This window comes from Orbicella faveolata, unplaced genomic scaffold (assembly GCF_042242905.1).
Source record: "Orbicella faveolata isolate gen_17 unplaced genomic scaffold, um_ofav_v1 contig_48, whole genome shotgun sequence".
Classification (NCBI taxonomy): Eukaryota; Metazoa; Cnidaria; class Anthozoa; order Scleractinia; family Merulinidae; genus Orbicella; species Orbicella faveolata.
The window spans coordinates 4,015,001-4,021,860 of record NW_028301578.1 but is presented as its reverse complement, the minus strand read 5'-3'; the positions used below and the strand labels follow the sequence as shown (position 1 = coordinate 4,021,860).

The 6,860-nt window shown below is 39.6% G+C and overlaps 2 long non-coding RNA genes across 2 annotated transcripts in view; both read right to left on the bottom strand.

The window, feature by feature from the left end:
* Positions 1–6,860, bottom strand: part of LOC149096035 (uncharacterized) — a 263,969-nt gene that overhangs the window by 51,690 nt on the left and 205,419 nt on the right. The window lies entirely within an intron of this gene.
* The window catches only part of LOC149096043 (uncharacterized), a 110,336-nt gene continuing 103,822 nt past the window's right edge, over positions 347–6,860 (bottom strand). The window contains exon 2 of the long non-coding RNA XR_016204548.1: positions 347–399. This is a non-coding gene — a long non-coding RNA (uncharacterized LOC149096043). The remainder of the gene's footprint in view (positions 400–6,860) is intronic.

Below are 6,860 nucleotides of genomic sequence, written 5' to 3'. Positions count from 1 at the left end.
TGATAAAAGAGGGTAGAAACCGGTAAAAATCACACCATCAACTCGCGCGAACATCTGACAAATCAAAGAAAAAGCCCCACCTTCAAGTCAGAGTTTGACCGTTAAAACGGTGGGGCCCGCCCATTTTCTTAAAGTGCTACTCTCGAACTAAAGGTTCACGTAAAAATAATTCACGATACTGATCCTTGTTCTTGAGGCCTTATGCGCCCCTTAGCATGAAATAGTTGGGTACGGTGAAGGTGGCTGATCCTTGTTTCCCCGCAAACGACCAAAAAAATATCCATATTAAGCGAGTGTGATAAACAAACGTTTTGAACATAGCATGATTTCTATTGACTAGTTCTGATTTAAAAAAAAAAAAAAAAAAAAAAAAAAAAAAAAAAAAAAAAAAGAAAAAAGCTTACCCGCAATTGAGAATTGGTAAATGTCTGGCCTAGACTTCACACTAGAAGCTCCTAGAAAATTTTCGTTTCATTCTCATAATGAGAAATCGGTCGAGACTGGCAACCTACTACCAACTTGCGACAAAAAATGTGTCGGCCATTGTTCCAACTGAGACGACATATGACTAATCCCTCTACTACATTACACACCTACAAACTGCAAACATCAAAAGCTCAGAAACTTGACGTTCGTCCGTTGGAGAGAAAATCCGAGCCCGCAACCCGCCCCAAACTCTCTCTTCCGATCGCTCTCTGTCAATTCTTGTGGCATGCTAATCTGACCAAATTTCGTCTTGCGTTCCCTGTGTCTCACCCAAGCGAGAATATTCGAGATTTTCGTGAGTGGTTCAGATTTTGTACTTCCCCACCCTGGAAGATTTTATTTGCAGGGACGAATGACGTCCAACAGTGATTTGTGGCAAAGAACCAACCAGATGCCTGATGATGCCAAGATCTTGAAGAGACGTTGGAGATGGATAGGCCGCATACTCCGCAAACCCCTAACCAGCATCAAGAGGCAAGCTCTGCCTCGGAACCCTTAGAGCAAGAGGAAGTGTGGACGACCACGGAACTCGCGGTGTTGGAAAAATGAATCAGACATCAGGAGACTGGGGGCTGAGCTGCAGTCAGCTCGAGAGGAACGCCCAGGACAGAGACCTCTGGAGAACTCTTGTAGGTGGCCCATGCCCCTGGAGGGTGTGACGCAAGCCAGGCGTGCGTCTATTTTCAAAGCAAGCAGCGTGAAGGTCAAGACAAAAGTGGTGGCTTTAGGCAATTAAGGAATTAAAAGTGAATGATGGTGATAGTCGATGACAGTGCATGATAGTTGGCGGCGGTTGTCACGCCGTTTGACCAGGACTTAAAAACACTTAAAATTAATCGCACCACTTTCTTGTCCAACTCCAGTCGTATGCGTGACTCTCGTAGACGTTCTTCACGTGCTCTCGTGCCCCTTTCCTCTTTAATCAATTCTCATCCGGTTAGAAGGTAAACCAACCCATCATTGACTCTCGTATACGACTATACAAGTATGCAGTTTCTTCTTGTTTTGTTTGCACTGTTTCATCTGGAGTATCCTTACTGTATCCTTTATGCCTGACCAAAGCATTACTACATCCAATGCAAGAGTAAACTACTCCAAGATTTTAACGATTCAAGTTTATGTAATTTATTTGAAAGAATCCTACTTTCAAAATTTCGTGAATAATGACTCAAGACTAACCCCAAAAAATGTTCCACAATATTTATTAGTTTTTCTTTGTTTTTTGTTTTTTTGTTTGTTTGTTTGTTTGTTTTTGGTTTGTTTTGTTTTGTTTTTTGGTTTTGTTTATTTGTTTTTTTGAGAAATGCAAATCTGACGGACCTGACAATCTTCGGAGGAGGTCTAAGCGGAATGTAGTGTTTCTAACAAATGCATCAATAAAGTGCGCCGTTTGTGACTATTCTTCAGAATTAGTTCCAGCAGCGTTGGTTTCATAACTTTTGAACGAAGCCAAAGTCATAAATAATTCCTGCTATTTTTACAAAACAAAACGTTCTCTAAATACAATAGAAGATTTAATTCAAATTTCTGTTTTTACTTTGACAAATGATGTGTATAATTCATGCTACGTAATTTCGATCAGGGTGTAAGTCAAACTAAAGCAGTGCAGAAAATGAATGCTCATTAGTGAAATTAAATCGTGACCTTGTTAAGGCGAAACAATGAACAAGATAGCAATTGGGTTATTCATTCTTCTAGTGATATTTACGCCGGCAGATTTCTCGCCGTACCGAGGTCTGTGCAATAGATTTGGGAACTTTGACATTCGCATTAAGGGTAAGAATTTTCATTTTACTTCTTTTTTTTTTTTTTCCTTTAAACAGCCTGAAGGGGAACAACATTAAAATTTGCTACAGGGGACGTTTCTGCAGGATAGAGTTTTAAATACAGAACTTTATGTCGGATCCACTTTCTAGCATATTCTAGCCTAACAACGATTTGTGAGTGGAAAAAAATTCAATGGACTGAAAATTATTTGTTGGCGAATTTAGTCAAATTCTAATTTCCGTTGTTTTAATAACTTCTTTGCTGGAAAAAAATTCTGTCTTGGCTTGAAATATTCAAACTACGATTCCCAATATTTCAACAACGAAATTAAACGAAAAATAAACGTGTATGCACACAACCGTTGGAGTGCTCGATACAAATATACATGCAGAGTGAAATACGAATTACGAATAAGATTGAGATTAATAGACAATTCTATCAGACAGTTTTAAATTAGTTAAGAAACTTTTACAAATTGGTTCAAAACTATATAAATTTCTAAATTCTAAGCAAACATGTACAAAATACTAGTATAGAAATTTGGTAAATTTAATGAATGTTGTTTAGGTTTTCAATGTAACTGGATGGAACAAAAAACTTCAACCTAGGCAAAACTGGAGTCAACACACGGTTAGGTGGTAAATCACAACAACGAGATAATTTGCAACATGGGTGAATAAGCTCTCAACGGAGTTTACGTTAGAACTACTCTTGCTTGTTATAAACTAGTCATATTTTAGCGGCCTAAATTGGTTAGCTGGTTGTAGTTGTCACTCAAGAGATAATCAACATTCTTGATTTGCTCAAAACCCATTCACAAAACAAATTAGATTTCAGAGTCTGTTTCTTACTCACGCTGGTTTTCACACTAATATTTACAAAACAAGCTGACATATAACAAATACTATTATTTGGATAGTTCATTTGGCAGGGACATTTTAGTACAGACCGCTAAGGGGGGTTGATACTGAATATAGTGGCATCTATACATCTGACTGTTTTCCATAATCCTGCCCGTTATTTTGGTGCAAAGTCTTAACGCGGTTTTCATATATTGGCACAGAATGTCCTAAATGATCACGGAATACCTTAGTTTGACTCCTGATGTTTTAGAAAGATCGACAGTAATTAGACACGCTCATTTTTCGACCTTTCTGGGTCATCCAGTCTTGTTCCGTTGAAATAATTATTTCAAGGGTACAAGGCTGCATGACTCAGAAAGGTCGAAAACCGAGCGTGTCTAATTTCTGTCGATTTTTCTAAAGCATTTAGAATCAAACTAGGGATATCCCTGAGCAGTTTAGGACATTCTGTGCCAATATATGTCTGAATTTATGAAAACCGTATTAAAGACTTTGCACCAAAATAGCGGGTATGTTTTTGGAAAATCGGTTAGAAAATGTACATAAATATGGCCATGTCGTACCGAGAGTGCTATCTACCTCGTGTACTCTTAATAGAGTCCATACCATGGCTATACAAGCCTTTGAAGTCGCTGCAAATGAGTCGAACGAGCCAAACAAAGCTAAATTAGAGCTTACATTGATCATTTGGTTCGCTGCGGCACTAATTTACACAGGCTTAACCTCCGCGATTTCACCTAAATGACCTCACTATGTCTTTACTGTGGGTTAAATTAGCCAGCCACGCTAACAGGAGCATGGTAAGAAGTGGAATCGGTTATTTACCTCTATATTTCAGCCAAAAAGTAGCCGTTACGTGACATTTCATTTCAATATCTGACCGGATTCGTAAACACATAGCCATAGAATTTGACTTGTCACTGATAATCTTGCTACAACTCTGTCCTAGAGCTAGCTTTCCACGAGGCTTATCGTAGCTCAAATAGCAGCAAATAACTCTCCTGTCTCTTTTAACATGAAATTGGAGTCTAAATCAACACGAACGTACAGATATCAAAAGCGCGGCGGAGGGCCAATCTATTGCTTTCTAAAGGCCTGCATCGTCCTAAGTGGACTGAACAAGAGCTTCCTATATCGAGAATCGTTTGAAATTCAAACAAACTAGGCCATAGTTAGCAGTAAGCGAACACTCAACATGTTGTCGTTACGTCAATTATCGTCCGGAAGCCACGCAAATAAATTTCTTCCGCGCTAGCGAATCACAGACAGTTCTGATACTTAGCTAAGCCGAGAACGCCTAAAATTGGTAAAACAAGGAAATTCTACTCACGATCAGCGCTTGAACTCATGTTCTTCTCTCTCCTCGTGGCCATGTTTTGCTCGCAAATAGCAATGTCCTGGATGTACTTCAATTTTGTCGAGCGCGGAATGGCACATCCAGATTTCAACACATTTTTTTTTTCCTAAGTCTTTAGCTACATCAAAGTTAAAAGCAAATGACGCCAACAGCAGCTAGAAATGTCCAGTCCATTGCACGTCGAAGCCCTAAATTGATGTGGCTAAAGATTTTTGCTGTCTAAAGCAAGCACAACATTATTGCCACAGGGCAAACGGCCTTCTGTTACGGGACTAAATGTGACCCGTACAGTTTACACATCTCCTCAGGCCCGCCTCACGTACGATAATGGACGACGCTTCCTAGCAAATCGTTAGTCTTGGGCTTTCATTGGACTTAATGATGTCCTTCGGGCAGACTTCCTTTAGACAGCAAATACAGAACGCTAATCGGTCGCTCCTTGTCAGAGTCACCGCGCGAACTGAATTCAGACGAGTGTAGCCTGGGCTAAACTTAACGCAAATTGAAAAGAGGTTTTTTTTTTTTTTGGGGGGGGGGGGGGGGCACAGAATGTCCTAAACTGCTCAGGGAATTCCCAAGTTTGACTCTAAATGCTTTAGAAAGATCGACAGAAATTAGACACGCTCGTTTTTCGACCTTTCTTGGTCATGCAGTCTTGTTCCCTCGAAATATATGTCTCGATTTATGAAAACGGTATTAAAGACTGAATCAGGTATTATTTGATTTATTTGTTTTTCTTTTATTTCTTTGTTTGTTTGCTTGTTTGTTTGTTTGTTTGTTTTTTCTGCTTTCGCTATGACAGCAGCTTGTAAATCGTACCTAGCATGAAATGTAGAAACTCCCAGCCGCATGTTCCATTTATTTAGGTTTTTTTTTCATTAGTTATCGACCAGCCCCCCCCCCCCCCTCCTCCCCCCAAAAAAAAACCTCTTTTCAATTTGCGTTAAGTTTAGCCCAGGCTACACTCGTCTGAATTCAGTTCGCGCGGTGACTCTGACAAGGAGCGACCGATTAGCGTTCTGTATTTGCTGTCTAAAGGAAGTCTGCCCGAAGGACATCATTAAGTCCAATGAAAGCCCAAGACTAACGATTATCTAGTAAGCGTCGTCCATTATCGTACGTGAGGCGGGCCTGAGGAGATGTGTAAACTGTACGGGTCACATTTAGTCCCGTAACAGAAGGCCGTTTGCCCTGTGGCAATAATGTTGTGCTTGCTTTAGACAGCAAAAATCTTTAGCCACATCGATTTAGGGCTTAGACGTGCAATGGACTGGACATTTCTAGCTGCTGTTGGCGTCATTTGCTTTTAACTTTGATGTAGCTAAAGACTTAGGAAAAAAAAAATGTGTTGAAATCTGGATGTGCCATTCCGCGCTCGACAAAATTGAAGTACATCCAGGACATTGCTATTTGCGAGCAAAACATGGCCACGAGGAGAGAGAAGAACATGAGTTCAAGCGCTGATCGTGAGTAGAATTTCCTTGTTTTACCAATTTTAGGCGTTCTCGGCTTAGCTAAGTATCAGAACTGTCTGTGATTCGCTAGCGCGGAAGAAATTTATTTGCGTGGCTTCCGGACGATAATTGACGTAACGACAACATGTTGAGTGTTCGCTTACTGCTAACTATGGCCTAGTTTGTTTGAATTTCAAACGATTCTCAATATAGGAAGCTCTTGTTCAATCCACTTAGGACGATGCAGGCCTTTAGAAAGCAATAGATTGGCTCTCCGCCGCGCTTTTGATATCTGTACGTTCGTGTTGATTTAGACTCCAATTTCATGTTAAAAGCGCTCTTAATTAAATTGTAGAATCCATGATTCAACGAAAAGAGGGTGAATTTAGTCTTCCTGGCTTCAAAAGGCATACAGGAGAGTTATTTGCTGCTATTTGAGCTACGATAAGCCTCGTGGAAAGCTAGCTCTGGGACAGAATTGTAGCAAGATTATCAGTGACAAGTCAAATTCTATGGCTATGTTTTTCCGAATCCGGTCAGATATATATATATATATATATATATATATATATATATATATATATATATATATATATATATATATATATACATATATATATTTAACAAATAGATTCCATGTTGCCGTGCGTCTGTTCAGTAATAGATCACAGATGACGTCAAAATGTGGTAAGAGGAAAAAAGTGGCACACGAGGCGATAACCGAGTGTGTCACTGATGTTCTTACCACATTTTGACGTCTTCTGTGATCTATTACTGAACAGACGCACGGCAACATGGAATCTATTTGTTTTATATAATAACGAAACAAACTACTACCGATAAAGCTTTTTTTATTTCAAAATCTTTCAACATAACTCGAAAACCGGCCCTTGCCCACTTTGGCGAACACGAAAAAAGCCATTTGACGTAATC